We start from the raw sequence: 24,086 nt of genomic DNA on the forward strand, positions 1-24,086 counted from the left end.
TTGATTTTTCTTTTCTGGCACATGTAATTTTACTCTTTCCCACAAAAACTAGAAGCAGTCATGTTGCTTTCTTTACCCAAAACAGTACTGTTTGACACTGCTGGGCAGACACTCGAATGTTAACTTTGCTCTCCATTCCTTTAGTCTGTGATCATGGCAGCATGTTTTGAGATGCAGCCTCTGTCAACCTGAATCTCTGAAAGACCATGATAAACAAATACTTCTGTATGCTCTGTGCTTCTCAAATGTGGTATGAAGAAATAATTTCTGTTATTTTAATCCATTGAGATTACTGTGCTCTTTGTTCCTTTCACATCATCAAATCTTTCTTGATTTAGTTTCCATACCAGCCTCCCTTCTGTACTTACTCAAACTTTTCTGTACACTATCATCTTAATCATTTCTCTAAAGCTCATCTCCTACAATGACTTCAAAATAGTATGTATTTCCTTGCTACCTGGTTAAGTCAAACACAAGCTCTTTGGAGTTTTTGCCACTTTTATCAGGAGTTGTGAAGCATTTGGATCCATCAGATAAATTCAGAAAAGGAACAAGTCACCACTTGGCAAGTTTTAATTTTATATCATTTGGGAAAAAGTTTACCAGTATGGCAGTAAGACTGACTCTGAGACAACAGAGGAATTCTCACAGAAGAATCACTGTCACGGGGTGCGTATCGCTGTCTTAGTCTGTTTCGGTTGCTTTAAGGAACTACTGTAGGTTGGGTGGCATATGAACAACATAAATTATTTCTCATACTTCTAGAGACTGAGAAATCCAAGATCGAGGCACTGGCAGATTCTGCTTCTGAGGAGAGCCCACTTCCTCACTCACAGAGAGCCTTCCTATTGCTGCGTCCTTATGTCGTGGAAGGGACAAGTCTGGAGACTTTATAGTCTTTTTAGGTTACAGATCATGTCCTAATCACCTACAAATAACATCAAACTATGAGCTCTGATTTCAGCATATGCATTTTGTGGGGCACAAACATTCTATGGGGATCATTCGCAAGCAATTCAATTATGTATACAGAGACAGATAAATAGAACAGTGAAATCAAAGGGACTAGTATTAATCAGTTTTGATTATGTAGTCAGTATTCAGCTACAGAATGGGTAACTGATGAAAGGGGCTCAGGACAATACTAGCACTTCATAAGATTGGACAGGCAGGTAAATTAAGCAAAAAGGAAGGATTTTATAGAAGTCTGGTTTTGGAGTAAGCCAGCAAAAGAAAATATACTATCACAGGGAAATCCACCTCTGATTTTTGCTTGTAATATTACCTTTTACTAATCCAAATCCTAACTAATTCTTCTAAAAATAAATTTTTATTTCAATTTTCTTTCTTCCTGTTATAAATGTTTTGCTAGTTGTATGTAGGGAAGTTATTTACTTTGTCATGAGTTAATATTTTCTTTAGTCGAAACCAATAAACTTATTTTTAACATTGGCTAAATATCTACAAAATGATATCATCAGTTGAGCTGATCATTTAAATTTTAACTAAAAATAGTGTGCCATGATTTTTCCCTTTTGTTTCTGGGATCTAGTCCCCATTCCTTTCTACCATGTGTGTATTAGGAGGCTGCCCTACATGGGCTCTTTCCACTACCATCCTTGCTCTCTGGCCTCCAGTGTGCCTTGGGAGCCTATGAGGGGGTTGTATCCCCTCACCCCAAAATATACAGATTGAAACTTACCCCACAGTGTGATGGTAGTCAGAGGTGGAGCCTCGAGAGGCAATTAGGTCATGATGTCAGAGCCCTCAAGAATGGGATTAGTGCCTTTGCAAAAGAAACTCCCAAAAACTCCCTTTTCCCTTCTGCCACGTGAGGACACAGGGTAAGGAGAGCTGTCTCCAGAACAAGGAGCAGGTGCTCAACAGACGCTGAATCTGCAGGTACGTTGTTCTTGGACTCTCATCCATCAGAGCCACGAGAAATGAGTTTCTGTTGCATATAAGCCACTCACTTTATGGCATTTTTTTAAATAGAAGCCTGAACAGACTAAAAAAAAATTGTATCAAGAAGTGGGTGTTCTGCTATAATAAATACCTAAAAAATGTGGAAGTGCCTTTGGAATTGCTGGTAGAGGCTGGAAGGTGTATGCTAGAGGCTACGATGCTGTGTATGGACCTTTAAAGGTGATTCTGGTAAAGGCTCAGAAAGAAAATAAGCTGTAGAGAAAGCCTCCGACTTCTCAGAAAATACTGAAGTAATCCCAAATGGAATGCGGTAGAAATATGGATGATGATGGCCTTTCTGATGAGGTCTTAGATGGAAATTAGGTACATGTAGTTGGACACTGGAGGAAAGGTGAGCTTTGTTATAAAGTGAGAAAGAACTTGTCTGAATTATGTTCATGTCCTGGTGTTCTGTGCAAGGTGGAAATTGCAAGAAATAAAATTGGATATTTGGCTGAGGAAGTCTTTAAGGAAAGTGTGAAAGGAGTGACCTGATTCTTCATGTTTATGGTGAAATATGAAAAGAGAAAAATGACTTGAAGATGGAATTGTTAATCTTTTTCATGAACCAGAACTTAAAGATTTGGGATGTTCAGCCTTATCACACTGAAAGGGATGAGAAAGCCAGACTGGGAGAGAACACTAAGGGTGTGACCAAATGATAATTTGATAAAGAGATCAGTCAACCATCTCAATAAAAAGTAGGAGCTTCTGTTCCAGGCAATGGAAGAATGGCCCCAAATGCGAATCAGAGATTATTGGGGCTCTCTTCTATCACAGGTTCAGAGTGCAGAGTCTAGTGGGCCTAGCGGTTTCAAAGGGGAGGCTGCTGGCACTCATGGGACCTCAGCAGATCCTGTTAGCACCACCTCACGTGGCAGGCTCCACTCCCTGCCTCTGGAGCAACTCCCCAGCCAGTCCAGGAGTGGCTTTGAAGACCGCAGTATAGGGCAGGCATAATGGCCACCCCTGCATAGAGAGCAGGCAGTACACTTTGGCAGTGTCTGCAGAACCTTCTCTGTAGTCACTTGAGTACAAAAGCTGAGCCATGGGGCAAGGCTGCCTTCACCCAGATTCCAGAGGTTGGGGCCCTGCAGAGAGCTCTGGAGAATGCAGGGCCAACTCAGAGTGCAAACCAGAAGAGCTGCCAGAGTACAGCCCAGAGAAGAGCAGGGGTGAAGTTCCAGTAGAGAAGAGCAGCAAAGGCAGAACTGCCACCTAGGAGAATCACAGGCACAAGATGCCAGTCCATGAGAGCTAAGGAGGAGGGGCCACAACCACACTACAAGTACTGGAACGCAGCCAAAGAATGAGTTTTCTGGAGCCTGAAAGTTTAATGCTGTTTGTCCCTTCAGGTGTCACTCTTCCTCTTTCCTGTTTCTCCCTTTGGGAATGAGAATGTCTGTTTGTGCCTGTTTCACCATTGTATTTTGGAAGCACATAATTCACGGATTCACAGCTGCAGAGGAATTTGCCTCAGAATGTATCATTGCTTCAGTGTCACCCACATCTGATTTACATTATATTTAGTTGACAATTTGGACTTCAGGCTTTTGAGTTGTTGGTGGAACGAGTTAAGACTTTGGGGGCTATTCCAATGGAATGAATATGTTTTACTTGTGAGAAGGACATGGATTTGAGGGTCTGGGTGAGAAATTCCTATGTTGAAAACCATTCCCCATTGTGATGTTATTGGGAGGTGGGGCCTTTGGGAAGTCTTTAGGTCAGAAGAGAGAGACAGCCCCCTCACTCCTTCCTCCATGTGAAAACACAGAAAGAAGGTGGCCATCTGTGAGCCAGCCAGCTGGCCCTCACCAGACACCAAATCTGCCGATGACTTGATCTTGAACTTCCTAGCTTCCAGCACTGAGAAATATATTTTTGTTGTTTACAAACTACCCAGTCTATGGTGTTTTGTCAAAGTAGCCCAAACAGATCAAGACGCCCTGGGAAAATACCAAAGTAAGGGAGAAGTGTGGATTCAGTTATTTATTTCTGTGAATCTCCCTTGTGTATTCACCATGGGCTGGCTGAGTTCCAGTATGAAATGTATTACCTCAAATACACTGCACTTCACAAGTACACTGTCTGTATTTCTGGACTCTGGCAACCAGTCTGTTTCCCATTCCTGAAGAGGCAGTCGCAGCTCCATGTAGTTAGTTAAACAACAGTAAATGCACTATCCATTTGCTTCTTACTACTCTACCTACTGTTTTGTAAATGACCACTTAAATTATCTTGTTAATTATCTTATTTTGGATGAGCCATTTTTTGTAATGTGTTGCTGACTGACATAAGTTTAGCTGAATATGATCTAGTTGCTGAATATTTATAATTAAAAAGGATTTCCATAGGGTAATATTTCATGCATATGAGATATTGTATTGATACTATATTATATAAATATATCTAGAGTCAGAATGCTAAAATAAATATGAAAAAATGCTGTTAACACTTAGTATTTGACTTATTTATTGTTAAATATAAAATCTGTTGAAATATTAATAAAATCAAAACTTGTCTATCATCTGTGGATATATTTCTCCTATCATAATAGTATTAAACCCTGGATTTACAAAACTGTTGAAAATTAGAATCTAGAATTTAGTTCCAACTTGATTCTCCATGCATCTGTGACACATGTTCCTTTAGCATTTCTAGTGTGTGTCCCAGTGTCTCTCAATAAATCTAGCCAACAATAATAATCTCTTTGGGGAATTATAAGCACTTCATTTTTTCATGACCCTAATTAAAAATGATTGTCATTAAAATAAAATAGCCATTATCTTTGTATAAGCTGCACCATTCTGTCTAGTCATAGAGGAGGTTAGAATGTAATGAAATGTCTTACCTCTTTGGTTTTGATTTGAGAGTGCAGTTCCCACTGTTGATGGGAATGTAAATTGGTACAGACATGGTGGAAAGCAGTATGGAGCTTCCTCAAAAAACTAAAAATAGAAATAACATACAACCCAGTAATTCCATATGCAGGAATTTAACTGAAGAAAACAAAATCTCTGATTCAAAAACATATTGTCATACTATTTACAATAACCAAAATGTGGAAGCAACCAAAATGTCCAGCAATAGATGAATGGATAAAGCTATTAACATTCACTAATATTATAAGAATATGCAAAATTAAGTACAATTCAGTCACAATAAAAATGTATGTAACTCAACATACTCTTTTTTCACTTTGGACTTAATAACATTTGGTATTCCTTCAACTGTTAGGATTAAAATACTCGGAAACAAAATGTAAATAGAATATGTTCAATGTAAAATCAACTTGCCCTTTGGGATATTTTCTTAACTCAATTTCATTCAAGCAACAGGGATAATATGTTGTGCAGATGGGTCAAGAGAGGGCTATGTAATATGATTGTTAAAACCCGTTACACAGATTCCCGACTTCTGTTCATGCATGCACAGAACTAATAACTGTCCTTTAATATTGGGGGTAAATTTTTAATTGTATCAATAATCCTCTCCATAAATTTGTGCTATGATTAAATTCTTCTTACTTTCTTCCAAGTTATTTTCAGGTACATAATCCTCTTGCCACATTCTAAGCAATCAAACTGGAATACTAAGAAAAACTATAACAGTAACAAATAATACCTCCTGGAGAAAACTTTTGGTTGATAACAAAGAACTTTTGTTGGTCTGATCTCTTTACAACTCCAAGTGTGAAAGAAAATGATAGAAATTGATAGGCATGGAAATTACTTTTTTAATGTTCCCTATTTTTGCAGTTCATGACATCAAAGAATATTTATATTTGCATTTTTCTTCTAATTCTCACTGGAGATACAGAGATGTCACTAATAGTAAGATAATTAACTAGCCAAACATAATATCAATTCTGATGTGAATAGTATCTGACACACAATAAGTACTCAACTAGTATCTATGCAATGAATAAGTTAAAAAGCGTAAAATATGGCAGATTTTAACATCCTACACAAAATATGTTAAATATGATTGATCTGTTTTCATATTCTAATAAATTCCATTACTAGAAAATTCATATTGTAATTTTATACCATTATTGGTATATAATATAATTCAGTCAATTCAAAATAAAATATATGTAACTTAAGGATAAATCACAACTTTAATATTAGTTATTTAATAATATTGTGCATATAAATACCTTTTTAAAAAAATGTATGCACTTGTCCTAATCGTAGTCTAACTCAGTATTGTTTAGAATTTTGATACTATCAAATATATGACATGTAGCAAAAATTTACTTGGGACATGGGCAGCAAATGAAGAGATCATTTTTAAGATGGACAGTTAAGAGAGAATTAGAATCTCCATGTTATATGATAGAGAATGAAAATCAAAATGAAAGATAATTTGCAATGTCTTTCCATGCTTACCTTTCTGTTTTGCATTCATTCCTCTGGCAAATATTTTTTTATACATACTGAGTGTTTAAAACTCCACTGGAGTTTTAATAGTATAAAAAGCATTGCAGTATGAATAACACTTAAATACAGTAGGAGCTAGTCAAGTATTTTAAGAGCTTAAACCTTGATTATTCCTGTATTTCAGAATGATTATAGATGAAGGCATGAAGTAATGAAGTTAAGAAAGGGAAAATTGTAGAGAACCATCAATCAGGAGTTTATTGCCATAGTGCAAAGAGGACAGGAGAGAAGTCTTGAGCTAAGGCAGTGAAAGTGATTCCAGTCAGTTGCATTTAAGATAATCAGCTAAAATATACAAAATTCCAGTCCAAATAGATTAAGGATCTAGAGGAAATGTAGCTCTATCATATAGTGTTAAAATGTGTGAGATTATATATCTCCATGTAATATAATTTTGTGTGAATATGTGGATGTATTTAGCAGTGTTTGGGACTGGTTGTATGTCCAATTGAAGCTTATGAAAAAATTTAAAGCTAATGAAATTTTTGTGGGACCAATTAATTACCTAAATTACTTTCAAGACTTACATAAATGGCACTCAAGATTAAGTATCGTGACAAGGATGAAAGTGGTATAAAACATAAAGGTTTGAATTTCAGATGGAGTATTTTTTGTGCTTTTATTTGCTCTGTATATTATCTTTAATCCAGCCATATTCATACATCAAGTAATAGCTTGTCCATTATATCTTTATGATTTTTTCTGATTTTCTTGAAGCCTGCAGTTGAGTAAACATTCCAGAATTTAAATCTAAATGGAAAATTGTGATGCAGTATGGTTTGTACAAAGTGGGTACCTGCATAAAATGGGAAAAAAATGTTTTTTTAATTCACACTGATAGTCCTAGCTTTAGTAGACATAACTATCTGCTGTTTAAAGTCTTGCAATGAAGAGCTATTTTAGTAAAATATGAACCATGTCAAGGATATCTGCAACCTGAATACATTACTATAATTCCATTAATTGTAATAAATTTACAACCTCTTTAAAGGCACCATATTTTATGCAGTTTTATAACAGTTGCATTCAGCATGCAGTAAGTCAACAAATGTTTGCTACTTTAATTATATAACATAACCATCACAATGAAAATAACTGAATAAAACAGGAGTTAAATATTTAATACAGATTTAAAACAATTGTCAAATGTTTTGCAAATCCAAATACTTTACAATATTGTTTTGTATTAGAATGTAGACATATCCTTTGACCTTACCCAGTAATTCCACTCCTATGTGTACATGCAAATTTGTACATAGGTGTCAAAAAGGACACATGCAAGAATGGTTTAGAGGCATAGTAGTAATAGCTCAAACTTTAAACAAGCCAAATGTTATAATACAAGGATTATAACATGTATTTATGGGCTTAATATGTTTTATAATAGATATGTTGAGACCTGTGAGTATAGAAATAGATATGTAATATATATATTTATTTTTATATTTATAAATAGAATACCTCATCAAGCCTTTATGGATAAACACAAAATTGAATATGCAGTAGTATGTTGGTACATGCATATTTAAGTTATAGTATGTTGATCCCAATTGCCCCACTTCTCCTAAAATTGTAGGTACTGTAATTACAATCTTGTGCATCTATCTAGGGCAAGGAAATGTTCATGCCTGAATATTTGTATTTACTCTTTCTTATTTTGTTAGTACTTGGTGTTCCAACTATATGGTATCATTTGACTTTTAGTATTATAGATAAGATAATTTGTGTAGTCACACTATTTCCCACCTTTGTTCTTCCTCAGTTTATTTGTTTTAATTTGATCTTATCTACATGGTTAAAAGATGTAACATTTATAATCTTTCTGTTGCTCTGATACTCATTTGTTTTGGTATTTATTTCTCACATAAGTATATTCAATTATCACCGACAGTCCTTTAGCAGTCATTTCCCAAGGTGTTTCTTGATTGCTTGATGCTCATCCTCTAGTAATTTCCCAAGACAGATTCATGGGCACAGAATGAGTTCTTCCATGTTCTAAACCATTTTCATGTTGGCTTTATACTCAAAGAAATGGGAACTGATTACTAAAATCAGTTCTATCTAGAAGGAGTGGCTCAATCGGACTGTGCTTTTGAATGTTGTGTGTGAAAAAATCGAGACCAGCTGATTTTTTTTCCCTTCAAAGAAATGCTATCAAACAAAACTAAACAAGCTGAAGCTTCCTATCTTTAGCATCCAATAGCCTTATCTGAATATGACAGTTAATTTTTCCCAGCATATTATGTAACATATCAATATCTAGGTTCCTATAACTATGTTCTGAAAAGTATCTGAGTTTTTTAATAGCTCATTAGACAAAGGGATAGGGGAGGCAACAGGAATTTTTTTATCTGTTGCTTTGTTGTTTTTCAGGATAGAGGATGTAATATGTGAAGAGAGTAAAAGTGGCAAAAATAAGGTGAATTGTAAAATGGAAAAGTTGAAAGTATATCCATACTTCACAGCAACAAAATGACTTTCAAATCAGTTACACATTTAAATTTAAAAAAACAAGGAAAAATGTAGTAGGAAGTATAGCTTACAAAGATGTAGAAGTATCCCTTTTAGAAATAATAAGATAGTTTTACAATTATTCTCCTCAAAACAAATATATGTAAATCAATAGTGTGTCACTTTATTCTCCCTATCCAGCTTGGAAGTATAATTTAAAATATAGTACTATAACAATCATGTAGCAGGTATATTTCAAGCTTAGATGAGATTCAAGTATGTATATTCATTTAAGGAAAATTCATTGGAAGCCTGGCAAAGACTGTTCTGGGGGTCAAATAAACTGTCATCTACTGCTTGGGGTCTGCACACATATTAGATGTTGATGGGTTATCCTAACAGTAGACTAGACATTCTCTGGTGAGATAAAGCAACTGAAAGCAGAAGCATCATACTTAACACACTTGGCTCTTCCAGAAATCCCTGGCAGTAGGGTTTGGGGTGGAGGGCAGGTAATGAGTGGAGGGGTCATTTCATAGATGATTGTGTCATTGCAATTACTTTTGAGTTATGCAAATCACTGTAATCCTATGTGCTTTGGAAAATTAATAGGATGACAAATGAAGAGGCAATTTGCCCATTTGGATTGAAAAAAAAGAAAGAGAAAGAGAAGAATGTGTCTATAAAACTCTCAGCAACATTCAGGCATAGACAGCACAGCTTCGGGACTGATGTATTGGAAAGACATGTGCTTCCATTCATGTTGCAGCTCTGGCAACCTCAAGATTCAGGCCCTCAGCTCAAGTGGGAAAGAGAATTTTCAGTATTTGTGTAGAGCTTGGCTGATCACGTAGTACCTGTGTGGATGCTTAGTTTGGAAGAACTTATTCACAGAAGACTTAGCCATGTCCAGCTTGACGATCTTTCTATTTTGTTTATTTATTTTCTTAATTAAAGTCTCTGTGTATTAAATTGTGGAATTACACTTTGTCTCACTTCAGAAAAACTAAAATTTACAAGGAGATTCTAGTCTATCTCACATATTTCATGATAGAGTAAAACATTTTTAGAAATCTGGGAGACTAAGGCTGCTCAAAGGAACTGAAAGGAATTCACTTTCACTGCTGTTAATATGATTCTGTGGGGTGCCTTCAATTTTTAAAAATGTTCTCAAATATTCAAACTTTAGGGAGAGTCATGACATGATTCCCACCACAAGCACTTATAAGATGGCCACCTGACTTTGCTCAGTCTAACTTTGGAGAAAAAGTAAAAGAATAGAAATTCATGTTGATCCATGTGCTGGTGAAGGAAGGAATGTATGAGGGAGCGTTGATACAGACATTTCTACAGAACTGGATTACATCTGACTTACTATTGTTATTCAGTTTTGCTCTTGTGAAATAAACAAATACAAACATATGGTCTATTTGTGGGTAATAAAAGAGAAATAATGGACTTTTCACTGAGCTAACACTTTGTTCAAATATTGAAGTTTCTATAGCTTGAAATTTAAAAAACGTTGGGAAATGTATTGAAAAAGAACAGTGATAAGATTATTCTTTGAGATGTAGCCATTAAGTTGTTCCTTAATCATAAAATACAATTAAAAAGTTTATTGCACACACATTAGGCATTGTGATTATGTGTGCATACGTGTGCATGTATGTATATATTGTAGTTATTACTTTTAATATTCAAATTATTTGCAAATTAATTTTTAACATTAGGGAAATCTAAAATAATTAACTTTTATTAAGTGAGAAGTGTATACTAATAGTATATTTACAACTTGAACAGTTATTTGCACAGGATTTTTGAAAGTGCATCTGTTGTGTAGCATTGTGCATTTGTATGCTATATGGATGTATTTGCATGCAATTATAAAACTGCATAGAAATTTATTTGCACACAGATATGTATATGCCTATATATGTATATATTCATTTATCTATTACTGTTGCGTTTTGAAATACTAAAAATCAAAGGTCAAATGCAAGCCCAGACTTGACCTGACATATGTCTGCAGTTAAAGGAAGTAGGAGGCAGATGCTTTTTTGATCCAATAGGTACTGGTTTGGGAAAATGTTATACACTACCTTCAGGCAATAAAAACTTTGATTTGAGGCAAAAGATCTTCACTGTTCTATCTCCAATCTGAATGAGACAGATTTACCCTGTGGTAAGAGATGCTGCTAATAGCAAACCACCTTGTTTTCTGATCCAGACTAGACCAAAACATTATTTGAGATCCATAAATTGGTACTATGAGAAACTGAATTTAATTAAAAAATCATAATGCTAGAGATCCTGAAAATGACTAAGTGAAGCACCCAATAATTTTCAAAAATCTAATTGTCATGAAGAAAGCAAATAAGCAAGAAAATTAATTTTCACAGAAAAGAGTTTATCCCTATCTTTTATTCCTGCAAGGAGCAGTCATTATATACATATATAAAAATTGTATATATATAATTTATGTAAATTATATAGATGTATATTACATTATGTATGTGTATATATATATGCATATATATATAAATTTGTGAGAAGAGGCTTAACATCAACAATTAAGGAAATACAAAGTGAGAATGAGATACCACTACACCTATTAGAATGACTGAAATTTAAAAGATCGATCATGCCAAGTGATGGTGTGAATGCAGAGAAATTTGAACCTTCTTTCACTGCTTGTGGGAATATAAAATAATATACTCACTTTGGAAAACAGTTTGGTCATTTCTTAGAAAAATAATAAACACTCCCTTACCTTATGATCCAGCTACTTCAACAGAAATGAATGCCAACTCCAGATTCCATTTCTTTTAATTCCATTGGCTTGCTTTCCTCCTACCCTTGAGTATTTTTTTTTTCACATGCATGTACCGATCAATATTCTGTTGAATACTTGGGGGAGAACATCTGAAATCTCCCAGTTTACTCTTTGTGCTTCCATCTTCTTTCTGCTACTCTGTTCTATAATCTCTATCTCCCTAGACTCCTCCTCTAAGTCTCTCTAACTCAGGGATTTCAAAGGGTTATATCTCAGTGGGTTATACAGTCCTGTGCCTTGAATCTGGGACCTCTACCAAGGCAATAAGCTTACCAATCATAGGACTCATCTTGTTTCCTGTTTCTCCAGGTTCACTATCCTTCATTCTATGACTTCCATTTGAAAACTCTTTTATGTATTTTTACTGTTTTTCTTTTTTCTTTTTTTTTTAGTTGTTTCAAGTGATAGTGTAAATCTCTGCTGTTAATTCACACTAATTAGAAGTGTCTTGTTTTGGTTTTTAATTATCTGCTTCCCCTGTAGTCTTCCATGTACATAACGTTTTAACTCCATTTTTATGTGCTCACACCAAAGGATTTTCTGCTTCTTTCTTTTGCCTATGTCTAGGTAACCATATACAACCCATGAGCAAATACTGTGGACTCTATCAAAATACATTAAGATGTGACAGTTTTATATCAGATTCCCCTAAGACTTTGCTCTAAGTCAGCATTATTACTCAAACACGCTAAAAAAAAGAAAAATACTTATTGGTATTTCTATACCTATATTTTCTGCCTTTCATTCAGTTATCACAACAGGTAGAATAATACTCATAAAACACTGTTCATTACATATATTTTTGCTCAGACCCCTCATTTGCTTTCCATTCATGGTTGTGTCCCTTCTTAGATTGGCAGATCACTTACCCATGTTCATTTTCCTCCAGTTACAATGGAATGTTGTTTGTCATTCAGACATAAGAAACAGGCTGTCAACCTTCCCAAGATACATGTTCTCTCAGTTCCTTCTGGGCCATCTCATCATTGTCTTTCTATGACCACACTTTTATATGCATGTGCCCATCAACCTCTATCCCACCTTAGGGTACTTACACTTTTTATTATAGCTATTTTCACAACTTAACATATAAAAATACTTCTTCATGTTTGCTCCATTTGAATGTTGAACCAGGACGTTTTTGAATTTTGTTTCTGCTGTAAACTTCCTCCTCCCCAGGATCCTGAAAGTCTCTGACCCATTTTAGGGAATAAACAAATATCTGTTACCTGTGCTGAATTGATGAACACCATTGATGTTTATAACATCTGTCATCTAGGGTCTATTAATCTAATACAAGAAATAGTGAAACAAAGAGTGTTTGGGTCACCCAATCAATAAGTTAAAGAGCTAAGAAATTAATTATGGACAAAATAAATAACAAAAAAATTTTTTTAATGTATAGCAAATGAGATACATAAAGTTAAAAAAGTCACCAGATACATGGGCAATTGTAATTGATTGTACGGCTAAAGAGGTGAGCAAATATTGGTTGTTTTCATAAATAGCAAATGTATTTTGGTTATAAGGTTCTGTCATTATAAGATGTAGTTTTTACTGGTGTTCATGACATTTTACAAACATTATTTTGGTTTTTTTGGACTTGTATCAGTCATCAATCTCATCTACAAGAAAATAATGGATGCTTTCTATGTGGCGAATCTTATCTTGCAACTATAGAAGGAGATGAGCAAGAGTGAGTTAGTTGATGATATATATTTATTTTGTTCACAATATCCAATCAAATGTCTCTTTTTCTTTAGCTAGTGTCCAGAACAAAAGTGTCCCTAATTTTTGAATATGGTATTTAACTTTTCCATCAGCTCAATACTGCCAGTTGAGGTTCTCAAATCTTTTCTATCCTTACAGATTATTCTGTTACCTTGATATGTAAAGATGTTCTAAAATATAACTATGCAACCCATATGTGGTTAAAAAATGTTCCATTTAGTTTCATCACTTTTTCTTTATATATTTGAAGCTATATTTTTGAGACTATACCATTATATAATTGTTATTTCCTTGTGACAAAATATATATTCTCATTATGTAGCAACCCTATTTACATAATTATAACTATGAAATATATTATGTCTAATAGGTACATAGTCTTTACCTTTGGGTTACTATTTGCTTGGCATATATTTTTCATCATTTTACTTTTAATATTTTTGTGTCCATATTTTGAAACTATAGAGGTCATAGCTGAATCTTATTTACTAATCCAGCATGACAAAATTTGATTTTAATTTGTGAGTTAAAACTTTTGTGTGTACTAAGCATTGGTTTAAATGTAGGGTAAATATTTTGTTATTACTTGCAACTACATGAACAGTTGTTCTGTTACTTTTGTTTTAATAGCTATGCCTAGAGATTAATAATAAATATATGCTTAATGAGTATGAAAATAAATAAATAAGTGGATTGCCATCCACTTTAAACCATCACTGAATTTGAAAAATCAGATTTTTTCTCTATTTTTTTGCTCTCTTGATAAAAATAGTCAATACTGTAATACTATTTAGTTTTATGTAAAATACATATAATATGTTGTAAATAATAACTACACCAATTCCTTTATCCATTGTAAATGATCTTTCATTATTCATGGGGAAGAGCAGAAATTCCATCAATATATTTATTATCAAAATAATTTTCAAGGATCTTCTGCACAATCAAAATTTTAATTAAAAAAATTCTCACTGTAGAATAGTTATTTTGAGTGTAGGTATTAATTTAATGAAACTTAATTAACATTATCTTATTTACTCGATCCAATAAAGCCTGGATTTGTTTCTCAATTTGGTTAAAGTTATTCTACTGATTAGATAAATTTGTAGTAAAGTTTTCAGGAAAAAAACACTTAAATAGCATTTCCGACTATCTCTTGATGATTATAAAGATTTCATTGGACAAATTGAAAGCAACTACTGAGTAAAGAAGGACTGAAATATAAGCAATAATAACTATTATTTTTTTTACATAAGCATGTAACTTGTCTAGTTTAATAGAACTATTTGAATAATCCCAACTATGCCTTTAAGTTATCATCCGATTAGTATAAATGGGCTGATGTATTGCCCACTATTTTCATAGTGAAACGGGTTCCATTGCCCAATGTAAATGAAATTTATCTTTATGATGAAACTTACATTGGCCATGTGACTCAAAGTACTCTTGTCTATAGAAGATGACCAACTTACACATTTAATGAACTGTATAAAGTCCAAGTCATTAGTGCTAAAATAAAACTTCATCAGATCCTCACAGAAAAATTTTAACATGTTTCTATTTTTAAAAGTCTTGAAAATCTTCCTTCAAATTTGACCCATCATTCATTACAAAATATGTTTCGAATTATAGGAATTCAATTGCTCTAATGTTCAAAGCTAATAGAGTTAACAAAATAGAAAATGGAATGAAATATATTTGCAAACATAATACAAAAAACAAAAATTAAATATTATGGGTCAAATCCAAGTGGCTAGTTTGACTTACACGAGTATGAAGAAAATAAAGGAACATTATTTCAGTTCCTTTTTACAGTACTAAAAGGAAAATCAGTTATACAAATACAACATTTGGACTATTAGTTCAGATGTCAAATAATTATAGGAACTCGGTCATTTTATACCTTTTGATTCTCTAATTTTTTGTTTTAAGTGGAATGATCAGCTCTGATTATGATGCTCCCACATGCCCAACCATGACACACTTGCCTTTTGAAGCCTCCTAATACCTGTATCTCATCCCGATAGAATGCAGTCTCATTTAGCCCTTTCCCATTAAAATCTCAAAGTTGCTGACATTTTTTGAATAATGGAAGGTGAAATTCAGACTCCATTTTGGAGGAAAAAAAATCTATCAGTCACTCAGTTTTCCGTAATGATTCTTCACTCTTCTTGTTCCGTGCCATTTCCCTTTCTGCTTTTCACTATGTTTAATGTCTCTTCTCAAAATTTTTCCTCTAAGAGACTTTGTTATGAAATCTGACATGTAAAAGGAGTAAAAAAAAAAACGAAAACCAACAACCAAAGCTACTTACACTTTCAAAATGTTGCAATATGAGAACAACTACAAAATGAGTGTCATGGGGGACACAAGAAGATTTCAGATTTCATAGGAAAAATTGAGAAAGGTTAAGTACAGTTTATTCTGAGAAGTGTTCATCATACAAATTCTTGGAAGGTGTAAGGATACTCAGCATCAATCAAAGGACAAAGGTCATCAAAACTGGTGTGGCAGATTAGTGGTCATTGATTGGAGAGTCTGTGTTTAATAAGAGAGACAGTAAGAGTAATAATGAAAGAATACTTTGCAAGGGTTAAAGTGAAAATTGGTTAGTCTTCTGGAATCGAAGAACTGGAAATTTAATCTTGGATCTCCAGATGCACTGTCTGATATGTGACCACACCATTTATTCTCTTTTGAGTCTTTGTTTCCTCACTATAAAATATTAAAAATACTAATTTCATAAATATTTCAGAATACTAGGTAAGATAATGTATGTGCAGTATTTAACAAAGTTTCTGACCTATTAAAAGGTACTGAGTGGTAACCATTTTCTAAGAAAAATTAGTGGGCTTTTGTTTTCTGTTTTGTTTTGTTTTGTTTTCAAATTGTCTTATATTTAGTTCCACCAGATTTTTGATAAAGCAAATAAAAAGGTAATGATTTTTTGTGATTATTGTCTCTGTTGCCATGCCTTGTCAGAGTTTCTTCTAGAACATTCCAGAAACCAATCCTCTGCCTTTTTTCTTCTATACTTAACCTCTAATCTGTGTCAGTGAAGTTATAGTGGCTCAGAGCTCATTTCCTTACTTTCACTCTCTAAGTTATTTAAATAAATGTATATGTCAGTGCCAGACAAGATTTCTCTAAGATCAGTTTTGTTTCCTTTCAAAACAGGTATGCTCCTTATATTCTGTAGTGAGATCAAAGTCCTCAGTTTTGGTTTCATGATATTCTGTTTACTTTCTTGTCATAAATTATTGGCCCTACTTGAAGTCCAAGGTTCCTTTTACAACCTTTCAACCAGTCAAACTGACTTACATATTTGCCACCACATATGCCCCATAATTTTTTATATCTTTTACTCTGCTTACTCAGCTCTCTTTATTCAGAATTCCATTTTTTGTCTGCACAAGTAAAATCATAGACCCTCCTAATAACTATCTTGTTCAGAAAGATTTTCCACATGCCCTAATACTGAGTTACATCTCTCCATTACCTGAACTTCCATATACCTAATCTGTATCTTTCTAACAGGTAGATAATTATATATTTACATTTCTTATTAATACATCTATTAGGCCAAACTCTTTGAGAGAATGGGAGCTATCTTTAATTCTTTTCTAGGACACCCCAAGCTGACTTAGAACATTGTACATCTAAGGGACTGAGTGGTAGAACACTTCTCCTGCCTTTAAGTGCTGACATCTTTTTAATATATTACCATTAGCCTTAACAAAGCAAGAATGCACTATCCTAGAAGATAACTTAGTACTGTAAAAATTAAAGTTGCAGGTTCTTCCCAGAATTTTGACATTTCTTGTAAAAGTGGTACAGATAATCTTTCTTTAGAATATCATTTGTGAATATAGAATATCTCATATATTATGCCTATAAGTACAAATGAAAAAAGTGAAGGTAAGAATCTGTGACTGTACTTGTCAATGCAGCACAATTTGTTTTGTAAATGAGTTGTGTTGCTATAAGATCAAATGTCAATTCTTTTTGATCATATTTATCCAAGGGCTGTTTTGTGGGATAACAGTTTTCTCACATCTCACTCTCACCATTAGGAAAGCGCAGTGGCTTACTATAACCGCTGAGCTGCTGGGTTACATCTACTCTGAACAGTGCTAATTGGGTGATGAAAAGACTGACAGAAGGTTTGACATTTTAATGGAATTAGATTGCAGGTTTGGGGAGTGGTTGACCTGTGAAGAAATAGTCTACAATCCATAACTAAAGAAATAGTCTACAAAGCATCCAATGGTTTGTTTTTTGTTTTTTGATTTTGTGCCTTTATCCTCTTCACCTATTTCACCTCCCACCCCCTCAATCCCTCCCCCATGGTAACCAGCAGCCACTTCTCAGTGTCTGAATCTAATGCTGTTTTGTTCATTTTGTTCTGTTTTTATATTCCACATGAAAATGAAATCATAGCGTATTTTTCTTTCTCTGCCTGGCTTATTTATCTTAACATAATAGCCTCTATCCATGTTGTCCCAAATGACAGGATTTCTTTCTTTTCTATTGTTGAATAATATTCTGTTGTGTATATGTACCACTTCTTTATCCATTCATCTCTCGATGGATACTTTGGTTGCTTCCATATCTTGACTGTTGTAAATAACGCAGCGATAAACATAGGAGTGCATATATCTCTTCACATCATGGATTTTGTTCCCTTCGGGTAAATACCTAGAAGTGGAATTACTGTGTTATATGGTATTTCTATTTTTAGTTTTTGAGAAACCTCCATACTGTTTTCCATAGTGGCTGCAGAAATTTACATTCCCATCAACAGCATATGAGGATTTCCTTTTCTCAACATCCTCTCCTACACATGTTCTTATCTTTTGGATAGTGGCCATTCTAATTGTTGTGAGGTGATATCTAATTGTGATTTTGATTTGCATTTCACTGATGATTGGCAATATGGGACATCTTTTGATGTGCCTGTCGGACATCTATATGTCTTCTTTGGAAAAGTGTCTATTCAGGTCCTCTGCCCATGTTTAAGTGGATTATTTGTTTTTTCGGGGGTGGGTCATATGGGTTCTTTATGTATTATGTATGTTAGCCCCTTTTGGATATGTCATTTGGTGATATATTCTCCCATACCATAGATTGCCTTTTTATTTTGTTAATTGTTTCCTTTAATGTAGAGAAGTTTTTAGTTTCATACAGTCCCACTTGTTCACATTTGATTTTGTTTTCCTTACCCAGGGAGATGTGTCCAGAAAAAAAAATATCCACGTTTATGTTCATAAGACATTTTTGCCTGTTTTCTTTAAAGAATTTTATGAGTTCATGTCTTACATTTGTACCTTTAATCCAACTTAAAGATACTTTTGTGTAGGTGTTAGACAGTTATCCAGTTTCATTCTCTAGCATGTAGCTATCAGTTTTCCCAACACCAGTTATTGAAGAGACTGTGTTATCCCCATATATTCATGCCTCTTTTATCATGTGTTAATTGACCATATATGAGTGGGTTTATATCTGAGCTTTCTATTCTGTTCCACTGATCTACGGGTCTGTTCTTGTGCCATTACCATACTGTTTCAATTACTCTAGCTTTGTACTATAGCTTGAAGTCAAGGAGCATAATACCCCTAGCATTTTTCTTCTTTCTCAGGATTGTTTTGGCTGTTTGGGGTCTTTTGTGGTCATATAAATTTTAGGACTGTTTTCTCTAGTTCTTAAAAAATGCCATTAGTATTTTGATAGGGATTACATTGAATTGGTAAATTGCTTTAGGTTGGATGGCCATTCTGACAATATCAATTCTTCATATCCATGAACATGGGATAGGTTTCCATTTATTTGTATCTTCTTTAATTTCTCTCTTGAGTGTCTTACAGTTTTTGGAATACAGGGGTTTCACCTCCTAGGTTTATTCCTAGGTATTTTATTCTTTTTGATGCATGTAAATGGAATAGTTTTCCTTATTTCTCTTTTTGCTAGTTAATCGTTAGAATATAGGAATACAACTGATATCTGTGTGTTAATTTTGTATCCTGAAACATTTCTGAATCTAGTTACTAATTCTAATTCTAATAGTTTTTTGGTAGAGCCTTTAGGGGTTTCTATTTATAGTATGATGTTACTTGACAATAGTGACAGTTTTACTTCTTTCTTACCAACCTGGATGCCTTTATCTCTTTATCTTTTGTGATTGTCATGACAAGGACTTCGAGTACTATGTTGAATAAAAATGATAAGAGTGGACATCCTTGTATTTTTCCTTGTCTTAGAGAAATGCTCACTCTATTCCCATTTTGTTGCAAGTTTTTATCATGAATGGATTTTGAAATTTGTCCAATTCTTTTTTAGCATCTATTGAGATGATAATATGGTTTTTATCCTTTTTTTGTTAATGTGATATATTTCATTGATGGATTTATGAATGTTGTGCCATTCTTGCATCCCTGAAATAAATCCTACTTTGTTGTGATGGGGGATCTTTTTGTTGTATTTTTAAATTTGGTTTGCTAATATTGTGTTGAGGATTTTTGCATCTATGTTCATCAGGGATATTGCTCTGTAATTTTCTTTTTTGTATTGTGTTTATCTGGTTTTGATATTTAGATGATGCTGGCCTCTTAGAATGAGTTTAGAAGTATTCCCTCCTCTCTTACTTTTGGAATGCTTTAAGAAGGATAAGGGTTAGCTCTTCTTTAGATGTTTGATAAAATTCACCTCTTAAACTATGTGGCTATAGACTTTTGTTTGTTGGGAGTTTTTTGATTACCAATTCTATTTCATTACTGGTAATTGGTCTGTTCAGATTTTCTATTTCTTCCTTGATCAGTCTTCAAATTTTGAGGAATTTGTCCATTTTTTGTAGGTTGTCCAATTTTGTGGCATGTAATTTTTCATAGACTTTCTTGCAATTCTTTGAATTTCTGGTTTCAGTTGTAATTTCTCTTATTTCATACCTTATTTTATTTGTGTCCTCTTTTTTTTCTTGATAAGTCTGACTAGGGCATTATCCATTTTGTTTATCTTCTCAGAAACTACCTCTTGGTCTCATTAATTTTTCCTGTTCTTTTCCTATTTTATTTCTTTTCTGATATTAATATTATTTCTCTCCTCTGGTAACTTTGTGCTTTGTTCTTTTTCTAAGCATAATGAAAGTTTAAATATTTTAATTTATTGACATAATTCTTACTGATTCAAATGCACAATATCTATAAAATATAGTTTTTTAGTATTGGTTTACAGAATTTTGTAAAGACAAGAACATGTTTAAATGTATTTCATTATTTTTGTAAATTATAAAGTGAGGTAAATTAACTAATTTTTACTAAATAGAATTGGATTATAATAACAAATAGAATATTTGGGAGCAATCTTGGAAAGTTATGAAAGTGGGTAATTTGGTTTTGTTTTTAAATCATTCTCACAAGTAATACTAAGAATCTATTGAATTTTCATTGATTGAAGGTAGAAAATGTAAAAAATAATTCATGTAATGTTCCTACAGAACACCATTTGCCAGATTTTGAAATGAATTTCATTCCTGCAAAGCATAGTTTTTACAGTGGCCCCTGATCAAAAAACAATAACATATATGTGTATATATATATATAAAGATATCCCCAAATGAAATATATATATATATATATACACCAAAATGAAAAAATAAAAACTCCGTGTTAATTGTGTATTTCCTGTTCCAATTGAAGAACAGTTATAATTCAGAACCAAATTGTAATTTTCCAAGTTTCAGTGTTATGCTTAGTTTCAGATTATTTTATATGTGTATGTGTGTGTGTATATGTGTATTTTTTGAGATTATGTGAAAGCTGGTGATAAAGGATGATTGTAAAACAACATGCATTTTAATATCAGCTATACTCCATACAGTTCTGATAAGGCTTTCAGCAGCCCTGCTACTAACCTGGAATCAATCACAATAATAAACTTGCTTCTGGTAACTATTCCTCATCCCTTTTCCTGCTATATATTGAGTTAAAGATTAAAACTATTTCTGGGAATATTTTAGAGACAGTTGAACTCTTACCAGTATAGTGGCTTTGTCCTTGAGTAGTTATGCAGCAAAGCAGGATGAACTATGCAGAATGTGGACTGTGTAAAAAGTGACCTAGGCTGAATCTGCTGTGCATGTGTTGGGTACTTTGGGAAAATGTGTTCTCTAAGCTTCCGTTTTCACCAATGCAATTCCAACAGTTTCATATGTCTCTCAGAAGTTATTTATGAATATAAAATATTTTAACAGTTTTTTAAAGTGCTTAGCATAACACCTGGTACATAGAAAGTGTGCAATACAAAAAGCCTAATTATTCGTCACTAGGCTGAAAGATGAACTCCATGCTTCCCAAAGGCAGCCTTACTGTGAATTAGGTAATGGAAAGTTGTTAATCCCTTTTTATATTGCAAAGAACAGTAGGGTGACAGGGCTTAGAAGTCATATTTAGACTTGTAAATTAGGTTACAAGCTCTTTGCAGTCAGGGAAAAAGTCTTATTTGATTTCTTCTTCCCTAGTGCCTAGCAAAGTGTCCAGTAAATAGTAGATGCAATAAATGTTTGATGAATGCAGCTATTAAAAGGGAAAAAGAAGAGCCAAAACATGCTTTCTGGCCATCAGTTGTGGCAAGAGGGAATTGACCAATTTAGATAACTTCAGTTGTTAGATGAGAAGCAAGTCTGAAGAGCTTACACCGCTGACTTTGAATGGTGCACTGATACTCTTTACTACATCAGGGAACTGGAACAGTCATGCTGGACTGGCAGGTTCTCAGAACACTTCTACCAAAAGGAGCTGCTACATATTATGACCTAATTGCTATTGTTTTCTGCAAGGTTCTTTTCCATTATATTGCACAATGATTTTCTTTAAAAAAGTATAAGTGTGGTGGGAAAATATTCAATTTAACTATTAGCAATAAAAATGTACATTTTCATCATTCATATATGAAGCAATCACATCTTAGAATCATTCATACGTAAAGTTGCCTAGACTGTTAAGTATATTAAATGTTAAAAAAGGAAAACAGAATTAATTGTTTAAAATGAAGAACATTACAACTACTAGACTCCAAATATTTTCATTAGAAGGGAGAGGGATTAAACCTAAAGTAAATTTGGTAAATTAACTGTGCTTTAGATAAATGTTTTTGCTAAAGGCAGCTGTCTGCACACCAAGGAGAGAGGTCTAGGAGAGAGCAAACCAGAGGCCTTTTATCCTCCAGAATTGTTAGAAAATAAATTCCTGTTCTCCAGTCTGCCCATTTTGTGATATTTTGTTATGGCAGCCATAGAAGACTAATTCATTGGCCACAGAGACTTTCCGCTAAAGGGAAACCTCTGCGTATCTCTTGAGGCTTTTCTGTGTTCAGTTCTCTCCTCTCTGAAGCTTTTCCCTGTGTATACTCACTGCCTCAAACACTCTGGACTTCTAGCTTTGTGCTTTAAGAGGAAGATTCAGTAGTGTACACGTATCAAATGGTCTTAATTTAATCTAAATCCCTGTGCATTCCCAAGCCAAATTCAAAGAGAATCATTCTCAGAAATAGACAGTTATTTTGAAGTACATCCTACAGAGTTGTCAATCATCTTAAAATATGTAGGAGGGTCAGAGAATGGTCCACCTGGACCTCAAGTTCTGTATGGTCCTCTCCTGATATTTGTCACCATGAAATTTCTCTTTTTAGGCTCAGTTTTGTATTTTCATTTTACAGTACTGTATATTTTTTAACCATAAATTTTATGCCACTTTCCCTGGAGAAAAATCTATGCCTTCCATATGAATAAGTATTAGTGCCACAGTTTTCTGATTTTATTTGTTTATTTCCTCTATTTGTCATTGATTTGACGAATTCATATGTTATTTGACAATGCTCTGTAATGATGTGAAGATTTATCACAGATTTCCTATCTTCTCCCAATACTTCATACCTTTATTGAGCATTTCTATTAGTTTACTCTGGAGGCATAAATAATATTACAGCAAACTGCTTAATATAAAAATAAGAGGGATGTACTTTTTAAAATCCTGTATTTAGTCCTGGTGTTATCAACTATGTTCTTAATGAAATAATTTTTGCAATCAATATTACTCACTAATGTTTATGGCAGTGTGGCGGTATGCTTCCTCCCTGTCACAGGTGTGAACATTTTGCCCTCAGACATTTTTCTATGCTCTGTTACCTGTTCTACTTAACATCACAGGGAAAATGATCCTCACAAGTTAGGTTTCCCAGTAGCCATGCCAACTCATTTCTGCCTGCGTTTGTCCAATACACAGTGCTGAGAGGATATTAGGGGATAAAAGGATCAGAGAAGCTGGTTACTCCTCTCTTCTTTGCATATAGCCGATTCTGGTCATTGCTGCATCTTTTCTGGGTTAGTTAACAGGTCTCCAAGCAGATCTCTATGACTGTAACTTTTACCTATTGGGTCTGTCCTCTGGGCTCCAGCAATATCACTGTTTCCATTGTCTCAAGTGAAACTTCATTATCTATGAAACCAATTTTCTACATCAAGTCCCTACTGTTTGAAATGCCTGGAGTAGTTTACTTCATCCTGGATGTACTGTCACCAAAATAATTTATACTGAAGACTCCTCCTTTGAATATTAATTTACCACATTTTTTCCCTAAGGAAATGGGTAAGTTTAAATTGATAAATTAGTAAA

At 33.8% G+C, this 24,086-nt stretch overlaps 1 long non-coding RNA gene across 1 annotated transcript in view; it reads left to right on the forward strand.

The window, feature by feature from the left end:
• LOC140843498 (uncharacterized) overlaps positions 1-24,086 on the forward strand; it is a 101,037-nt gene that overhangs the window by 75,717 nt on the left and 1,234 nt on the right. The gene's annotated exons all lie outside the window — the stretch shown is intronic.

Source organism: Manis javanica, chromosome 9 (assembly GCF_040802235.1).
Source record: "Manis javanica isolate MJ-LG chromosome 9, MJ_LKY, whole genome shotgun sequence".
In the NCBI taxonomy this organism is placed as follows: domain Eukaryota; kingdom Metazoa; phylum Chordata; class Mammalia; order Pholidota; family Manidae; genus Manis; species Manis javanica.